This window comes from Saimiri boliviensis, chromosome 16 (assembly GCF_048565385.1).
Source record: "Saimiri boliviensis isolate mSaiBol1 chromosome 16, mSaiBol1.pri, whole genome shotgun sequence".
Lineage (NCBI taxonomy): Eukaryota > Metazoa > Chordata > Mammalia > Primates > Cebidae > Saimiri > Saimiri boliviensis.
Window position 1 is genome coordinate 69,522,795 of NC_133464.1, and position 18,989 is coordinate 69,541,783.

General features: G+C 38.5%; 1 protein-coding gene across 2 annotated transcripts in view; it reads left to right on the forward strand.

Annotated features, from left to right (window-relative positions):
• Window positions 1-18,989, forward strand: part of LOC141581653 (uncharacterized) — a 527,576-nt gene that overhangs the window by 463,733 nt on the left and 44,854 nt on the right. The gene's annotated exons all lie outside the window — the stretch shown is intronic.

Sequence of the window (18,989 nt, forward strand, 5' to 3'; positions counted from 1 at the left end):
AGTTGAGAGGGAAAAATAGTCCTTACTTGGACATTTGAATGTTGGAAGTGAGCCAACTCACTCTCCAGGGAGTGTTCTTCTGCAATTCTATAGCTAGAATGGAAAAGGATCACGTAACAAGGAGAATAACCCGGGCTGAGAACTGATCCCTCCAAACCTTATCGAATGGCATGTTATTTCATTTTATAAGATGGAAATACTTGTTAAGTTTTTGTGGAAGGTTTTCTGAAACAATGCAATTCATTTTTGTTATGGTGCATTTTATTACGTATTATCATGTTTTTGTTACGATTTCCAATTAAACTGCAAAGCCACTGATACCTATTTTATGATAAATAACTTATGTGGTCTTGCAAACGAATTTTTAAAAACTCACTAACCCATGGAGACACTCCCAATCTTATCCCACCAAAAGCAATTTTATTGGCTTTTTAACCTACAAGGTTGCATTCATGATTCAAAGCCTTAATAGGCTAGCATCACAACCAGAAAGAATAATCACAGCAGTTGTTAATTAAATCTAAGACAGTGATAAGGAGAAACATGGTCACATTAATCATGTATTAAGAGATTAAAAATAACTCCCCCAAATAGGCTGCTGAAATTCACATCACGGGATATGATGCTGAGCATTTTAAAGCTCTCACTGCCCAGTACTTAACAAAGGCGCTGAAACTCAGCTGAATGGGAGCAAAATTCTCTTATCTTGCATGGAATGATAATGAGAAACTTGATCTGTTATGCTGCCAACTCCAAGGTTGCTGTAAGTCAGTTATTTCATGAGGTCTTGCCAATAGTATGTTTATATTTCAGTGCAAATCAAGCTATGTCAAGGTTACAATGTTTAGTTGAAGAGAACATTTCAAACACCAAAGAACTAAATATTTTTAACCACAGGATCAAAAGGAGGTGGCTTTTGCTCCTTATTGTATACAAATCAGGACCTGAAACATTTGGGGCAGGAGAACCTGACAGGGAGAAAAATTCCTCTCTAAAAGACAACACTGTTCTCCAAGCCAAGTGTAAAGTTGGAGCATTTCAGAATCAGAGAGAACCCCAGAGTGACCTGATTCAGCCCTCTTCTGTTCCAAAAGAGGAAACAACAGCTAGGGAGAATAAGTTGGACTGGAATCCTGGTCTCCTGACTTACTACTGTTTCTTTCTGCCAGAAAGATGCCTTCCCTTGTGTCCAGGATGGGTGGGGGCGGTGCAGGATTCCCTTCCTCAGGTGGAACACAGGCTAGCCCAATGTCATATCATGTACAAATCATGTGTACGTGGTGTAGACCACCTCTGTCTATGTGGGGTGTCATCCCTGTGTAGTGCCACAAATCCCACAGCCTGCTAAGGAGTAACAGCTGAATAAAGACTGCTTCTTTTGTTTCTGCGTCAATTCGTTAATAACTCAAATACTTACTGTTTCTATATTTAATTGTTTCTCTTTTTACTACCATTCCAACTAAAGATTTGATTGCAAAAATTAGTGTATTCAGGCCAGACATGGTGGCTCCTGCCTGTATCCGAGCACTTTTGGAGGCGGAGGTAGGTAGATCACTAGAGCCCAGACGTTTGAGACCAACCTGGGCAATACGGTGAGATCCTGTCTTTATATTGGGGGGAAAGGTATATACAGAGCCCATATTTAAGCAATAACCTTTTGCTTTTACTGTATTAGCTCTTTATCAGTCTACTGAAGTTTCCAGAAGGATTGGAAAGTATCTTCTCGCAATAATATTTTCACAACTACACAAGGTGTGGAAATCTCTCCTAAGGCTATGCCTATAGTTAGTCCAGCTAAAGTAAATGCTGGATATAATATGCACCTATGCAACAACCTTGCATGACCTGCATATGTACCCTAGAACCTAAAATAAAATAATATTAGGCTGGGCGTGGTGGCTCACGCCTGTAATCCAACCACTTTGGAGGCCAAGGAGGGCAGATCACCTGAGGTCAGGAGTTCAAGACCAGCCTGACTAACATGGTGAACCCCCATCTTAAAATAAAATAAAATAAAATAAAACAATATTTTAAAAAAGAAAGTTACAAAAACATGGAACCAGTTAGATTTAAGATAACTAAAATATTTATTTCAAATATCATTTGAAACTTTCTTCACCAACACTGCCATTCTCTGTCACAATTTCTCAATACCCAAAACATTAATTTTTCTCCTCCAATCTAGGCTCAGAGGTAAGCTTCTAGGTAGGTTGATACTGGTAAAAAGTAAGCACAACACTTTTTATAAGTGAATTTTAAAATCTTGTAGACATTGATGAAATTCATCCCAGCTCCCCCATTCACTCAGTGTCAAAGGAGATATCCAAAAAGAGCTTTCTTCTTCCCTTCCCTCTTTTTCCTTCTTTCCTTTCTTTCCTTGGAAAATAAGTCTCAGTTACCTACTATCAAGTAGGCACTCGATTAGTGGCTGTGGAACCAAAATAATTCGTGGTTTCTGTCCTCAAGAGGAGAAAAGCATGTTAAAAATGAAATCTTTTTTTTTTAAGTATTCTTTTAACATTTTTGTTGCTGTGATGAGGAGGGGAACAAATCACATACCAAAAAAGACATTTGAGTCAAAGAATCCCCATGGAAATAACTTAAGATCCTTAAGTGTTGATATTTTAATCTATAATTTTCCAAATATAAGAATTTTCTTAAGCCATGTGATCAATTTCTTTTTTTCCTGGAGTCTGAGTATCAGTCTCCATTCATTCTGGAGTCAGGCCACAAATACTGATAGACAAAAATTTCAGGAAACCTAATCAGTGAATGGATTCTTCTAACAATCCAAAAAGCTGATAATACCGAAGGCTCCATCCTGGATTTAAACTCTAAGCGTAGAGACTCTAAAGCCACAAATAAAGCAGAAAAAATACAAGAAAAATTACCTAAGAAATCCTCTGAAAGAAGCCCTTGCTTAGCCATGAACCACCTGTCACTCTGCCAAAGCACTGCACTAATTAAATATCCTGCTTGAGAACTATCCTAGGGAAAACCAAGCCTAACTCAATTGATCATATTACTCAATGTATTAGTTTCCTAATGCTACTGTAACAGATTACTACAAACTTAGCAACTTAAAACAATACAAAGGTATTCCCTCTCCGCTTGGAAGGTCGGAAGCCTGAAATCAGATTCACTAGGCTGAAGTCAAGTTGTTCTCAGAGCTGCCTCCTTCTGGAGGATCTAGGAGGGAGTCCACTGCTTTACCTTTTCTAGCTGGGGGCATCAGTGCATTTTTCCCAGTTCCTGATGTGTCCTCAGATCACTCTAATTTCTGTGATTGCCACATCTCCTACTTCCTTCTTGGACTTTCTTGCCCCACTCTTACAAGGACCACTGTAATTACACTGGGCCCCCTGGACCTTGCCATCTCAAAAGCCTTAACTTAATTACATAAGCAAAGTCTTTTTTGCCATATAAGGTAATACGCACAGGTTTTGAGAATCAAAACGTAGATATTTTTGTGGGGCCATTATTCAGCCTACCACGTTCAGCCAGAAGTCAGCTCGACTACGGGGAAACTTCTAATTCCCTCATCAGTGTGGGTTAGAAATAAGGCTGAAATGTGGACATCAAGATGACCTCTTGCGGATCCTTCTGGACTGTTTCTTTTTACGTTCAGTGTGGGAGTTTTTGTTACCGGCTAGACAGAGACGCAGATTCTGGTTATGTTTTTACCATTGCTTGCTAAGTCATGTTCTCATCGCTAATGCAATTTCTTTTACACTCTAACCCCAACATTGCTTTTGGCACTTGGTCCTGACCAATTCCCTCCCACTCATGGTATTTGTAATTGACTCCCAGTGGTACTGACATTCAGCTTGAGAGATTTCCCCTGCTTTCTCTCCTCTCCTGTTCTTAAACTTTCTAGGATTTTCACAAAATGTTGTGTTTTTGAGCCAAATGCAAATTTAATGGTTGTACATTATTTCTTTGAACATTTTAATGAATCTGTCTAATAAGATGACATCTAATTTTGATCTCCATCAGGTGATTTCTATAAAATAGAGAGTCCTTACTTTATAATCTATACAAATTTCAGCCAATACAGTAATTTTTCAACATTTTAAAACATGTTTATGGGGAAGAGAGAATCAAAATCATACTGTAAGACACCATAAGGTTATACTATTTCACTCCTTATACTGCCACTTATATAGAGACAGAATTGAACAATCTAGTATCTTGTGCTATTTATGTTTGTTAGTATTCTCTTCCCAGTTAGATTAGTTGTTCTTAATAGAAAAAAAAACCCTTTGCTTCTTTTATATGTTCAATGATAAATAGTATTGAATTGGCCACACAATTAGCAATCAAATATTTTTGGCTGATTGACTAGTCTTTTCTTATAAATCACATATGGTTATATGATTTTATTCCTTTCTACATATTTGGAAACATTTCAATTTAAACAAATTATATATATGAAAACTTGGTTCGCAAAAAGAAAAATTACAGTATGATGATTCACTTTCAATTAGGATATAAATTCCTATCAGTGAGAAACATCTACTGGGGGGAGGGCTATTTATATATATTTGTACAGGTTATATATTGATTGAGAAGATAGGATATGGTTGTCCCCTGATTTATTGCTCTGCTTTTAATCTTCAGCTTTCTAGCAGTTTTTAAAATATCTGTGTGCTGCTTTATAATTCCATTATTCTATTCTTTATATAGAGAGAAAAACAGAGTGTTGCTCTGTCACCCAGGGCAGTGGCACAATTGTAGCTCACTGCAGCCTCGAACTCCTGGACTCAAGTGATCCTCTCACCTCAGCTCCCCAGAGCACTGGGATTACAGGTGTGAGCCACCAACCATATTTGGTTAATTACTTATTCTTAATACCCCACCTTTGATTCTGGTTTACATATCGTGATAGTTTTGATACTTAAAAAACATTCATTTTATTTTGCTTTGTTTTTTTTTACTTTTTACTAAAGTTTAGCACATCCAAGAAAGCATGGGTCACAGTATCCAGCCCAAGGTGTCTTCCTAAAGTAGTTTAATGTTAGGGTTAGGGTTAGGGTTCTCTCATAAGCCTACAAGGGTGTGGAAACAGAACATTGTCAGTGTCTCAGAAGCCCAGGTTCCTCCTCCCCAAGCTAACCTTCCCTCAACTTCTAACACCATACATACATTTTGCTTGCTTTGGAACTCATTTTATTTTAAAATGTGCTTGTTTACTCGTGTCCAATTGTAAAATGGTTCAGATTCTGCTCTCCTGAACACCCAAAAAAGAAGAGATTCCAGGGGATCCTGGGGTTATATTTTCTTTCTTCTTTTTAATAGAGAAATTTAGTGATGCAGGTAATTATCTCAATAATGTTATCTTCGTCATTAAATCCATCTTTCTTCTTACTTACTAAATGGACCTCCTGTTTCTTTTCTCTCCATTCCTTTTACAAAAGCCTTGGAAGTCCCTCTAATCCTTACACCTACACATTCCTTCCAGGGACTGCTGTCCTTTCCTGTCCCTTGCAGTTATCAGGGGTCCTCTGGTCAGAGCCCACCTTCTTTCTCACTCTCAGAGGGAGATGCATTTTATATCTTTCAAGGTGAACTCTTTTATTTTCCTTTGTGAGTTCTCAATGCAATTGGACTTTTCTTGTCTTAAAAGAAAAAAAAAAAAAAAACCCATGTGTATTAATTATAGAGTGCGGTTCAAATTTCTAAAGATTCCTGGGGACACTTACAAGCATTTAATAATCATCATTTCACTTGTCTGTGTTATTTTATTCTTAAAATATTAAACCTAGGAATTGTGCCTTATACTGCTTTGGGCTATACATTCATCAGTTTTTACCATGCCAAATTCAAATGGCCACTGGTGTCTTCTTTTCTGTGACTCTCACCCTCATTTACTTCCCTCTCCTGTGTTCAAGAGCAGATTGAGGCTTTGGCTGGGGCTCTAGCCTCTGCTTCTAACAGCAATGCTTCTCCCTCTGACTAATGAACCATTTGGATGACGGATATACTGTGTGTTTGTTTTCCAGAAGATGCCTCAAATAATTCTTTCCCAGGAAATATTTTGAGCACTCTAAGGAATTTGAAGAATTGAAAACGCTAAGTACATCTCACATTCTTGATACACTTCAACTGTAGGGACACAGAATATTATAGATGATAAAGCTCTTAACTGGAAGACAGGAAACATGTGTTCTTATCTTGGGCAGCCAGCTGACCAGCTATAGGATTTGAGGCAGCCCAGGGGTTGTGTCCCTGTCGCAGATGAAGAAAATGGGGAGAAGGAGCAGCTGGCTCCCCTGGTTTGAAATCCCTGTCCCCGGAGCTGCTATTCAGCTGTGGCTTTTCTTGAAGAGAGATTGTCCATGGATGTGGGGGGGAAAAGCACCCTGGACCTCTAGAGACACAGAAGAATCTATCAGGGTACATGTTTTCATGACCCAAACTCTAAGAAGTGAAATTACTGAAAATTATCTCGGCTTGTAGAGATGCGTAGAAGCTTCACTGAAAAAGTATCGTGTGAGAAAATCAGTTTTAAAATGTTGAAAACACTGAGAAGCAATACCTTTAGGATCTGTGATTTCCGATATTGATGAGGATCTTTAGGTTCCTTTCATTTCTTGGATTTTTGGTCGCATCAGTCACTCTCTTTTTCTGTGCCCCGCCCTCTGCGGAGTTCATGATAAATCATACAATCCCTACCGAGGGTTTCTAGGCCTTTTACTCCTCCAGATTTCCTGATGAAAATAAATAATTCTTTCTACTCAGTAAGAAACGTAATCAAAAACCAAAGGACCAGTCCTCTGAGCAGGAAGCTCACCCAGCCCCACCCTCCCGTCCGTGTTCCCTGCCGCTCAGTGCTGCCAGAACTGGGATGCTAGAAAGATCAGTGAGCTGAGTCTTTTTGGTCCTGTGTTTCCCACTGTTGACAGGATTCAGTTCACACTACCCCACAGGATTTTAAGCTGAGAGAATTTTAGACAACTGCAGAAGCAGGAAGGTCGCTCTGCTCTTCTCCTGACCTTTCTCACCTGCAGCAGGTCATAAAACCCAGAAAGCATTTTCTGACCGTCCCCTGATGCAGGCCGTGAGACCCTCATTCATGCGGTGCCCTCCCTGTACCCGGAGAAAAAGAATATCCTTATCTCTGAAGACACAGGGTCACAGAGGAGAATCTAAACGAACGAGCCTTGCTAAGGTCCCTAGTTCGTTATTATTAGATCCAGCATATTCTTCCACAACCGATCTACTCTTCATCAAACTTAGCATAAAAATGCAAAGTTTACTATTTCTTTTTGCCTCTGTCTCCTTATGAAGGCTCTTGTGCCACAGAAAACTGATGCGAAATACGTTTATGCGCTTTTCTCTTGTTAATCTGCCTTTTGTTATAGAGGCCTCAGCCACCAACCTAGCTTTGGTGAGAAAATGGTGTTTTTCCTCTCCTAAACTAACTAGGCAGATGACGGGAGCGCTCTTTCACCTCCTGGGGCTCAATCCCTGAATCAGAAATCACCATTTTTCTTCCTGTACTCTTAGAATGGGCCTAGAATCAGCTCTGGGGAGGGCTCCCTTATTGCAAGGAGACCAGAAGACTCTGAGGACGCTCAGTCTGCCAAAAGAGCCTTCTAACTGGAGCTCTGTTTTTCACGGGAGTTGATGTGGGCTGGGGTGAGGGGCAGGAACCCTCAGAGGAAATCCTTCAAGAAAAGCCACAGCAGAATGGCAGCTCCCGGGACAGGGATTTCAAACCAGGGGAGCCAGCTGCTCCTTCTCCCCATTCTTATTTCAGACCTCCAAAGACACCAAGAGGAAGAGTGGGGTGACGGAGTTCCTTAACAGTTGTTTGGTGATGGTGGCACCTAGGAAACAAGCCATGATATACGCCATCAAAGGCAGAGGGATGACCAGGGCAAGAGGATTGCAGGAGCAGGAAGGACTCCTGTGAGAACGTCTGGAGATGACCGTGAACTCAATCTTTTTAAATTCTATTTTAGAGTAAATTAAATGACACCGTATCATTTATTTGTCTTTGCCCCTTGGCCTCAGGAGAAGTTGGTCTCAGAATGAAACTCCAAAGAGTGGATCTCAGTAGGCAGACTCCCAGGGACGTTTTCCTCTCCAAGGATAATTTGTTGGAAAGAAACTCTGTGAATCTCTGCATCCCAGAATGCAAGGTAGAGCCCCTACCCTCGGAAGAAGGACTCTGGTAGCAGTGAAGAGGTGAGGTGAAAGTCAGTTCCAGTGGGTAGAAGACCCTTTTCTCCACATGAAGACCTACAGTGTCGTGGGACAAGGGAAGAGATCATTACAACTATAAAGGATTAACTTGCATGAATAGTGAGGCACTGGAGTGCAGTGAGCCCCAGAAAGGTTGTTTTCTTATGTGTGTGTGCATGCATGTGCATGCACACAGGCGCACACACACACACACACACACACACACACACACACATACACGGGGAAAAGATACCTGAGAAATGAACGCTATTTTCCTAATGACTGCCAAGAACTCACTGTGGACTCCTTTCACCAAATGGCCGGATAAGCAGTGAGGCCTTTCCGAGCTAGGACTTGGAAGCATTTTGGTCAAAGGAATGGAAGGGCTGAGCCTGTTTTGCTGACTCCCACAGGAAGTGGTGGGCCGAGAGCGCAGCGACAGGCTTTCCTGTGCAGGGTAAATTGGCCCAGTGTGCGCAAAACATTCTTATCTGATAAAGAACTGGAAGTGCGAGTGTGTGCTGAAACGTTGGAAAGAATATTGAGTCGCTGCTTCGCTCTTCCCTCATTTTTCTCTCTCTGTTGTCTCTTCTTCATCTTTGGCAGTCATACTGGGCTCTGGGTTCTTTTCTAGCTTCTCATATGGTTTTGATTAGAAAAGACAAATATAACGGAGAACAGAGCTGATCTGAGTTCTTCCCTCTTCTTTTGGATAAATGTGCTTGTTAATCTTGTATGTTTACATTAGAAATATATATACACACACAAACATATATATATATATATATAAACTTAAAAAAGCATTGCTTTTTAAACTATTCCTTTTTAAAAGATGTCAAGAAAAAAAGTATTATATAAACCAACTACACTTGGCTAAAAACTATTCCTTTTCTAGGAGGAATAAACAAAATCTGTGATCAGAAATTTGATTTCCAGTCCTAGTTCAGCATCTAACTAGCTGTGTGTCTTTAGACAAATTTCTTGAAGCTTCTGGTGTTAATTTTCCCTTTTCTAAAGATGACAAATTTGGATTACATAAACTCCTGAGTATCTCCCAGGAGATGTTATGATTATCTTTGTAAGGTACATTGGTACCACATTTATGATAAAAGCTAAAATGGATCTCTACGTGCATAGGAAAACAAAGGCAAAAATACCAAAACAGGCATTTGTATTTATTTCTCTAATAAAATTTTTTAAATGGCCAAAAAGTAAAACGTTTTCCAGTTTATTAGCACCATTTTACTACGCACATAGGCACGGCAGGGCCACGGACTTCAGAGCCATGTAAAATACTTGGCATTTAGAAGGCACATAGTAAATGTCTGCTGGAGAGTGGACTGCTCTAGCCACAGACAGGGTAGCATAGCCTAGTGACAAGAGCACAGAATTTATAGTAGTCAGACTCAAATCTCAGCCTCTCTACTTACAGCTCTCCAATTTAGAACTGGCCTTTCTGAGCCTCAGTTTCCTCAACTGCAAAATGGGACAAATACCTGCACTTCAAATCTTGGGGTAAAATCGAATGGCAAAGTATGTATGAAAGTGCTTCACCAAGTGTTGAGTACTTGCAAATGTTCAATTTGTTCTGTTGCCATCCTAAAGATACATGTCTGTTTTCTTCAACTCAGTATTCATTGGGAACCTTTGCACACTGTGATGAACCAATAATTTTACCCCAAATTATAGCTGACACATTCAACTTTAAACTGCAGGAAGTATACCTGCCACTAAGATGAAGGAACAAGAGGAATGAACATACCTATATAATTCTTTAAAATTACCCAGTAGATCCATCTTACCAGATGAGTTGAGAAGTCTTTGCTTTCTAAATTCTATAGTCTCTAGTAGGGTGCTAGAAGGCTTTGCGTCCTAAACAAGGCCAACTCAAGGCAGAAGCCTGAAAGAGTTTGCCTCTTTTAACGTCCTAAAATAGCTTTTGTGAGGGGGGGAAATTTAAAAAACTTTTTATTTGGAAATAATTTCAAACTTACAGACAACTTACTTAAAAATAAAACGTATAAACACAATTGTAACCCTCTACCCAGATTTACCTAACATTTTACCCACAAGCTTTATCCTTTGCTGATCTATCTCTCTCTCTGTCTATCTATCATTTAATTTCTTTTCTGAGCCATTTGAAGTAAGTTACATATGTCATGGTCTTTTATCCTTAAATATTTCAAGGTTTATTTCCTAAGAATAGGAATATTTTTGTATGTTACTATAATACAGTTATCAACTTCTGTAAATTTAACATTGATGCATCTTAAGAAATCTTTTACAGGAACTGTGGTTTTCATGAAAGATGGTGGGATAGCTAGGTGTTAGAATTCTGTTTCCTTTCTTGTCCTGGCTCTCCCACTCAAAAGCATTAAACTTTGAACATTCCGGCCTTAGAATATACATCAAGGAAGTTGGCCTCTGCAACCTATAATATAAAGTGACTTCTGGCTTTGAGCATTAATTGCTCTGAGACATGGCTGTACCTCTGTTCCTAGGCAAGTCTCCAGTTCCAGGCAACTTGGAGCAATACTTAGTGGGACTGGAGTTTGGAGACAGTGGCCAGGAGATTCATATAACCTCACCGTTGGCCCTACGTTGCATCATGTGGGCCCCTCCTCAAAGACATTTATGGGCATAGTGAACTTATCTTGTTCACCATTATCTGCTACTAAGACATTCCACCCCAGGGCTCAGTGTGCTGTTATCATCAAAAACACTGTGGTCCCAAAATACAAGACACTTTTTGTAAGATCAGTGTGTATGCATGCAATCTAGTGGAGCAAGGGGAAGAACATTTGGAAGCAAGTAGCAAAAGATTTCAAGTTTCGTATCTTGCATTTCACTCCAACTGAGTGGCTCTTACTTTTATTTTCCATTTATTGAAAGTAAGCCAATTGCTGGTAAAAGTATCCTAAATTTGCAATGGAAAAGTGACTGCTTACAGAGTCACCCGCAAATCTACATTACACAATGTGAAAGTGGGTTTATTATTGGAAAGTATAGGGGAAGGGTCTTTACTTAAAGGATGTGAGCTCACAACTGTTTAATCTTCTGTTGCCCTGAATGTATCAATGTGCATCACCCCTGGCCAGCCTGGCAGTCAGACCTCTCAAAGGGAATGGATTATGAGTGCCCCTGACATGGGGACGGTGCCCTGTCATCGATCTGGTAAATAAAAGGTTGTGAATGAGGGCAACTGCTTTGGCTTATAAAAATAAAAATTCAAAATTAAAAGGGCAGAGGAATTGAGCAAGGACCAAAAATTCCAACTTACAATGAAAACATCTTTTGAAATTTGTGATACTCATTTTTATATTTTGGGATCAGCTTTTACCCATTGTTTTCTACTGCTTACCCCAAAAATGACTGTCAATATGATTATTCATCCCCCTTGAGTCTGTGTGTCACCAGTACAGTAAGGGGTGTCTCTGCTATTTTTAGACACAAAGATTATCCAAGCAAAAAGGCACATTTCACTTCCATTCTGCTGAGGGCAGCCTACTCCCTGGCACAGTTTTTCTCCTAACTACACAAAGGCTTGTTTTGAGAGGGGAGCAAGCAGTGGGGTTGAGGGAGGTTTCAGAGAATAAGGAAGAAAGCTATTTCTAGATTTGAACTTGAACAAAGTTAATGCTGATAGTAGAGTTAAATGACCTGCAAAATTCAAAAGTGCCCACAAGGCATTGCAATCCACATCCAGTGTTCCCTGCAGACAAAGACTGTGTCTCCCATGACCCACAGGATGAGATTGATTGGAAAAACCCCAGAGGGCAGAATTGATCTTTGAGGATTAGCCAGTCTTTTGTTTAAGGGTTTAGTCAATATTTCAGTAAGGAAGTGGATGGTATCACAGCTCTGATTAGCATGAGTGGGATGTCTCCTCCCTGAGCTGGTCCTGATCAGGGATACCTGACCTCCAGGTAGACCATAACTGCTAACTTGCTGTCCCCACTCCGGCCCCCACTCCCCAGGTTTTCTTAAAAGCCAAAACTACCCCAGCCTGGAAAGGCAGGTCTGTAAAGAGGCCATCTATGCCTTTGCCTGAGACCTCCCTGCACTCTCTACCTCCAGAGATGAAAGGCTGAAATGCTGCCCACACCCTCTGGCATACAATTCACAAGTCTGTCATTTTGACTGCAAGGTAGGACATCTTCTGGCAAACTTCATAAGCAGATTCTCTCAGAGATAGGAAATGCTTGCTTAATGCAACTCTATTTCCCGTGGTTAGAGCATTTAGATAGCAGTAGTCACCTGACCTGGTGTGAAGTACAAATAGAAATTTTGTTTCCTTTTTTTCAATCTTTTCTCTTTTAAACTTCCATTTTTTAGGGGGCACGGGAAAGCTAGGCTTATTTATTTATTTATTTTGAGACCAAGTCTTGCTCTGTTGTCCAGGCTGGAGTGCAGTAGTGCAACCTTGGCTCACTGCAACCTCCGCCTCCTGGGTTCAAACGATTCTTCTGCCTCCGCCTCCCGAGTAGCTGGGACTATAGACACACGCCACCACGCCCAGGTAACTTTTTGTATTTTTGGTAGAGACAGGTTTCACCATGTTGGCCAGGACAGTCTCGATCTCCTGACCTCATGATCCACCCACCTTGGCCTCCCAAAGTGCTGGGATTACAGGCATGAGTCACCGCGCCCCGGCCGGGAGGTTAGGCTTTATCTTCAATAGGCCAGGTTCATATAAAACAACTTGGGTTTGAATTGTGAAGCTGGAATCATATTAAATCAGATTTACATTGTGGCCAGCACTTGCTTAACATTAAGCGCTCCTCCTGTCATTGGCAGGTCTGTGAACCCTACGCATATGGCTAGTAGTGGTGAGGGGCTATTTGCAAAGCTCTTCAAGAGCAGAGGGCAATAAATGGAACCTAAATCAAAGTGTGGAGTTACTTTTGTAGGTAATGCCAGTAAAAGCCAGTTCACATGGCAGGTACTCCTTGCCAGAAATCCCAAGTCTCTACAGCTGATAGAAACCCAGGCTTTCAGATGAAACCAATGTCCCTTCACCTCAGGCTGCGTCACAAAAATGGAATCATCATCTGCTCTTCCACTTCCTAGCCTGAAAAGATCACCTATAGAGTGGGAACACCTGGCCCAACAGGTAAACCACCTCCCCAGTGGTAATAGATTTGAGAGTGGTTTTAAAAGTTTACCATGTACAAATTCAGAAGTCTGCAGAAGCACATTTTTGAGTTTCACTATAAAAAGGATATAACCTCAAAAGATCTCTTTTATTCTAGTAGTCCAAGTAAACAAATGCCACAGGCATTTGTGTGACTTAGCAGGCCTGCATTTCATCAGTTTGTCAGGAAGCTGAACAGTGTACCTATTAAAAACCCATAAAAAAATTGGACACTATAATTCTGATTTTTATTTATAACTTAATTCCAATGAGCTGGCACCAACATTTTAGAGAGGTTTTTTTTTTTTTTTTTTCAAAACAGACAGAGTATGACTCTGAGTCAAAACCAAATTGATTCCAGCTTTCTCAGTTTATTCATTTCCTTTTGATTTTCCACAGCTTTTAGTGGCCCTGCTGTTGCTGCTCCATTATTATGCTGCTGATTCCCTACGCACTCTCTTTCCCCAAAGAGATTGTAAAAAGTGAGGGGACAACATTCCAGCACTTCAAAGTCAATACTGCAGTGAGATCGACGGGACCTACGTTTCACCAAAATAAGTTAATATATAATGAAAATAATAGTACTCTATTACCAGTGGGGAAGGGGGATGGAGATAAAGATACAAAAGGCTATTTTATGAAGTCAGCTTTCATATAATTTCTCAATTTTATGAAAACTGACTTTCTCCAATTAAGGACCTTCCTTTTTGACTCTCTTTGGATGCCAGAGCAAAAGACACTACATAGGAGAAATAGCCTTAAGCTTTATAATCTCAAACCTGAAATATATATACCGACTACTCCTTACTTCTATGTATGATTTTGATAAATTACTTCAATGCTCCTAACATCAGTTTCTTTATATGTAAGAAGAAGACATTAGTTTAATATATGTTTTAGGGTATTGCCCTAAAATGTATAATAGAATTCAAAAGATTCTACATTAAACACCTATTATGGTGCTTGGCACATAGTACATGCCAAATAAAGAGAAGTCACAATTGTTATTTTGTCAAATGCTTTTTTGCATCAGTTGAAATGATTATGTTTTGTTTCCCTTCATTCTGTTAATGTGGTACATTTCATTGATTTTCATTTGTCAAACCATCTCTGCATTCTGAGAGTAAATCCCACTTGGTCATGATATATAAACCTTTTAATAACCAAAGTTGGATGCCAGTACTTTGTGGAGAATTTTTGTACTAATATTCATAAAGGATATTTATCTGTTGTGGGTTTTTTTGTTTGTTGTAGTATCTGCTGGTTTTTCTGTCAGGATAATGCTGGCTTCATAAAATGAGTTGGGAAATGTTCCCTCCTCTGCAATTTTTTGGAAACATTGAGGATTGTTGTTAATTCTTTAAATGTTTGAAATTAACCAGTGAAGCCATCTGGCCCAGGACTGCTCTTTATTGGGAGGTTTTTGGTTACTGATTTAATCTACTTACTAGCTGTAGGTTTATTCATATTTCTAGTTCTTCATGATTTAATTTTAGCAGCTGTGTATTCATAGAAATTTGTGTATTTTATTTAAGTTAGACAATTTGTTGGCAATGTTTATAGCATTGTCTTATTTCTACAAAATCAATAGTAATATCTCACTTTGCTTTCTGATTTTTGAGTCACCTTTTTCTTTTCTTCTTCTTCTTCATTATTAGTCAGTCTGTCTACAGGTTTGTCAATTTTGTTAATCCTTAGTCAGTCTGGTTGTAGTTTTATCAATTTTGTTAATTTTTTCAAAGAACCAGCTTTTAGTTTCACTGGTTTTTCTCTATTGGCTTTCTGTTCCCTATTTTGTTTATCTCTTCACCAATCTACTCTTTCCTTCATTCTTCAAACTTCAGGTTTAGGGGTTTTTGTTTTGTTTTGTTTTGTTTTGTTTTGTTTTGTTTTGTTTTCTAGTTCCTTAGAGGAACTTCAGGTTTGTTTGTTTTTTTTAATTTTGTTTTTCTGAGATCTTTCTTCTTTTTTAATATAAACATTTATAGTTAGAAATTTCCCTCTTAATACTGCTTTTGCTGCATCCCATTGCTCTAGGTAATTTCTAATTTCCCTTGTGATTTCTTCTTTGATCCATTGATTATTTAAGACTATTTCATTTCTAAATATTTGTGGATTTTTTAGGTATTCTGTTAATGAGTATTAGCTGTATTCTACTGTAATCAGAAAATACTTTACATAATTTCAATCATTTGAAATTTATTAAGACTTGTTTTGTGGCCTACTATATTGTCTATTCTGGATAATGTTCCACGTACAATTGAGAAAAATGTATGCCACTGTTGTTAGGTGGAGTGTTATCTCCATGTCTGTCAGGTATATTTGGTCTATAATGTTCTTCAAGTCCACCATTTTCTTATTGATATTCTCTCTTGTTGTTCTATCCATTATTGAAATTGGAGCATTGAAATCTGTTAGTATTATCTCAAAGCTATCTATTTATCTCTCTCATTTTATCAGTGTTTCCTTGAAATATTTTGATGCATATACATTTATAATTATATATTATATCTTCTTCATAAATTGATCCTTTAATCAATATATAGTATCCTTCTTTGTCTTTGTAACAGTTTTTTAGTCTACTTTGTCTAGTATTATTACCTCAGTTCTCTTTTGGTTGGCAACTGTTATCTATAATATCTTTTTATATACTTTTACTTTCAGTCTAATTCTATCTTTATATCTGAAGTGAGTCTCCTGTCAACAGCATATAGTTCGATCATTTTAAAATTCATTCTGCCAATCTATGCCTTTGCATTGGAGAGTTTAATCCATTAATATCTAACATAATTACTGATAATAATGGACTTACTTTTGCCATTTTGTTGTGTTTTCTACATGCCTTGAAGCTCTTTTGTTCCTTATTTCCTCTATTACTGTGTCTACTGTGTTCAGTTTTGGTAGTGACACCCTTCTCCTTTATTTTTGTATATACTTATATATATATATATATATATATATATATATATATATATTCTTTGTTGTTACTATTGCAATTACATATAACATCCTAAAATTATAACCGTCTAATTTAAACTGATATGAACTTAACTTCAATTGCATTTTAAAACTCATATGAAGCTCCACCCCACCTTATATTATTAATGTCACAATATTAATCTTTAAATATTGTATATCCAGCAAGAGACTGATGATTATATTTTATGCATTTTTCTTATAAATTGTGTTAAAACTAAAGAATGGGGTTAAAAGCATTCTTAAAAATTACAACCATAGTGCCTTTTATATTTGCTCACATACTTACCTTTAGCAGAGATCTTTATATCTTCATCTGACATTGAGGTACTGTCTAGTAGCCTTTCCTTTTCATTTGAACAACTCCCTTTAGCATGTCTTACAAGACATCCAGGGGTAGTGAGCTCCCTCAGTTTTTCTTTATCTAGAAATGTCTTAATTTCTCCCTCATTTTTAAAGGACAGTTTTGCTGGGTTGAGAATTCTCAGTTAACAGTTTTGTGTATGTTTTGGGTTGGGGGGTATCATTCAGTACATTAAATGTATCATCTCACACCCTTGTGACCTCCATGGCTTCTACTGAGAAGTTGGGAAATAATCTTATTAAAGGTCCTCTACATGTGACAAGTTGCTTCTCTCTTAATGCTTTTAAGTTTTTCTCTGGCTTTGCCTTTCAACAGTTTGACTGTAATGCATCTTGTTGTAAGTCTCTTTTAGTTTATCCTACTTGGAATTTGTTGATCTTCTTGAATTTTTAGGTTCTTATATTTTATAAAATTAGGGAAATTTTGGTCATTATTTTATCAAATAAAGTCTTTGCCATTTTCTTTCTCCTTCTGTGACTTCCATAATGCACATACTGATCCTCTTGATGGCATCCCATAAGTCTTTAGGCTCTGTTAACTTTTCTTCCATTTTCTTTCTATTCTTCAGATTCAATAATTTCAAAGAACCTATCTTCAAATTTTCTGATTCTTTTTTGGGTTAGCTCAGATCTGCTTTTGAGGCCCACTAGTGAAGTTTTCATTTCAGTTATTGTACTTTTTAGCTCCAGAATTTCTGTTTGGTACTCTTTTATAATTCTCTTTGTTGATATTCTCATTTTTTATACATAATTTTCAAGATTTTCTTTACTTCTTTTTTCATGTTTTCACTTGGCATTTTGAGCATATATAAGAGAGTTATTTTAAAGTAACTCCAGTGTCTGAGCTTTCTCAGGGATAGTTTTTGTCATTCCATCCATTTAAATGAGTCATATTTTTCTGTATGGGTTTTTTTTTTTTGTATACTTGGTGATTTTTTGTTGTTGAATATTGGGCATTTGCTAATTATAATGTGGTAATTCTGGAAATCAGATTATGCCCCTCCCCTGGGTTTGCTGTTTTGATTTTGATTGCTAAAGGCTGTAGTAATCCATTTGTTCTGAGAGTTTTTTCAAATATTTTTTGCAAAGACTATTACTTGACATGTGTGCTCACTGAAGCATGTGTTCTTCTAGCTTATGTTCAGCTAATGTTTTGATAGATTTCCTTAAGGCCCAGGAGTGAAAACAAAATTTTAAAAATACCAGCGAAACAGGGTGGGGGGAGGGGTAGAAACCACCTCTCAGTCTTTTCAGGCCAGCTCTGCGGGAATCCTTTAGCATTCAGGCTTGTTCTGAGCCTAGATATCAACCTTAGGTGACCATCTAAGGTTTCCTTAGAATTTTTTCAATCATGTTTCTTACCTGGCTATGCACATGGCTTCCTAGATCCCCCATGTAAACAGCTGCTTTTGAATGTCCTAATTTCCCAAAGAGTCTCACCCAGCTTCTCCTTCAAGCCTTAGTTGAACTATCACATGTCTTCAGCAAGACTCTCCTGACCCAGCCCGTCTGTGGGTTTGTAGTCCCCTTGTACTTTTTCTGAACAGTGCTCATTGCTCATCTTGCATGCTTTCTGAGTTAAGACAGAGAACAAGTCAGTTTTTCATTTATTCCCAGGCAGATTAGAACAGACACATGTAATAATCTGCAAAGAAGGTACACTTTCTCCTTCTGCTTCAAAGAAAGGAACTGGGAACTTGGTTGCTGCCACTCCAGACCAAGACTATTTCCAACAGGGGAGACAAGTGGGGCAAAGTGGGGTAAAACATCACAAAACTTCACTGACATTTAGAAGATAGCCTTTTCTTGATTGGATGTTTGCTTGGTTGCTGTAAACCTTTGATTGGTTTCCAAAACTTTTATAAATTTAGTTCACACAGCCTCTGGTTGATTTGAGGTTTGTTTGTTTTTAAATACTTTTTTGGGAGAACACAAATTTGGAGTTTCCTAGTCCACCATTTTGCTAATGTCCCATCATTATTATTTTAAGTGGATTTACCACATACCACAAACTGCATGGAGCTTAGTATTTTCCATTTGCCCTGCAGACCCACTTTTACCTTCCATGTCTTGCGATGTCCCTGTAGGCTGATCTGTACAGTCTGTACCAGTGGGTTCCCTGCTCCAGTGAAAGAAAAGGGCAACTGTGCATTTAATTCCCTTCCTGCAGTATGCACAGGTTGGCTATGTTTTCCATAAAATGCCTCAGCTGCTCTCCAGTAACATTCTCCCTATGGTTACCCTCTCTGAGATCTGGAGCTGGCATACTTCCCTTCAGATTGAAGAGTAATAAAGAGCTCATGCATCATTATCAGTTTCTGCCATT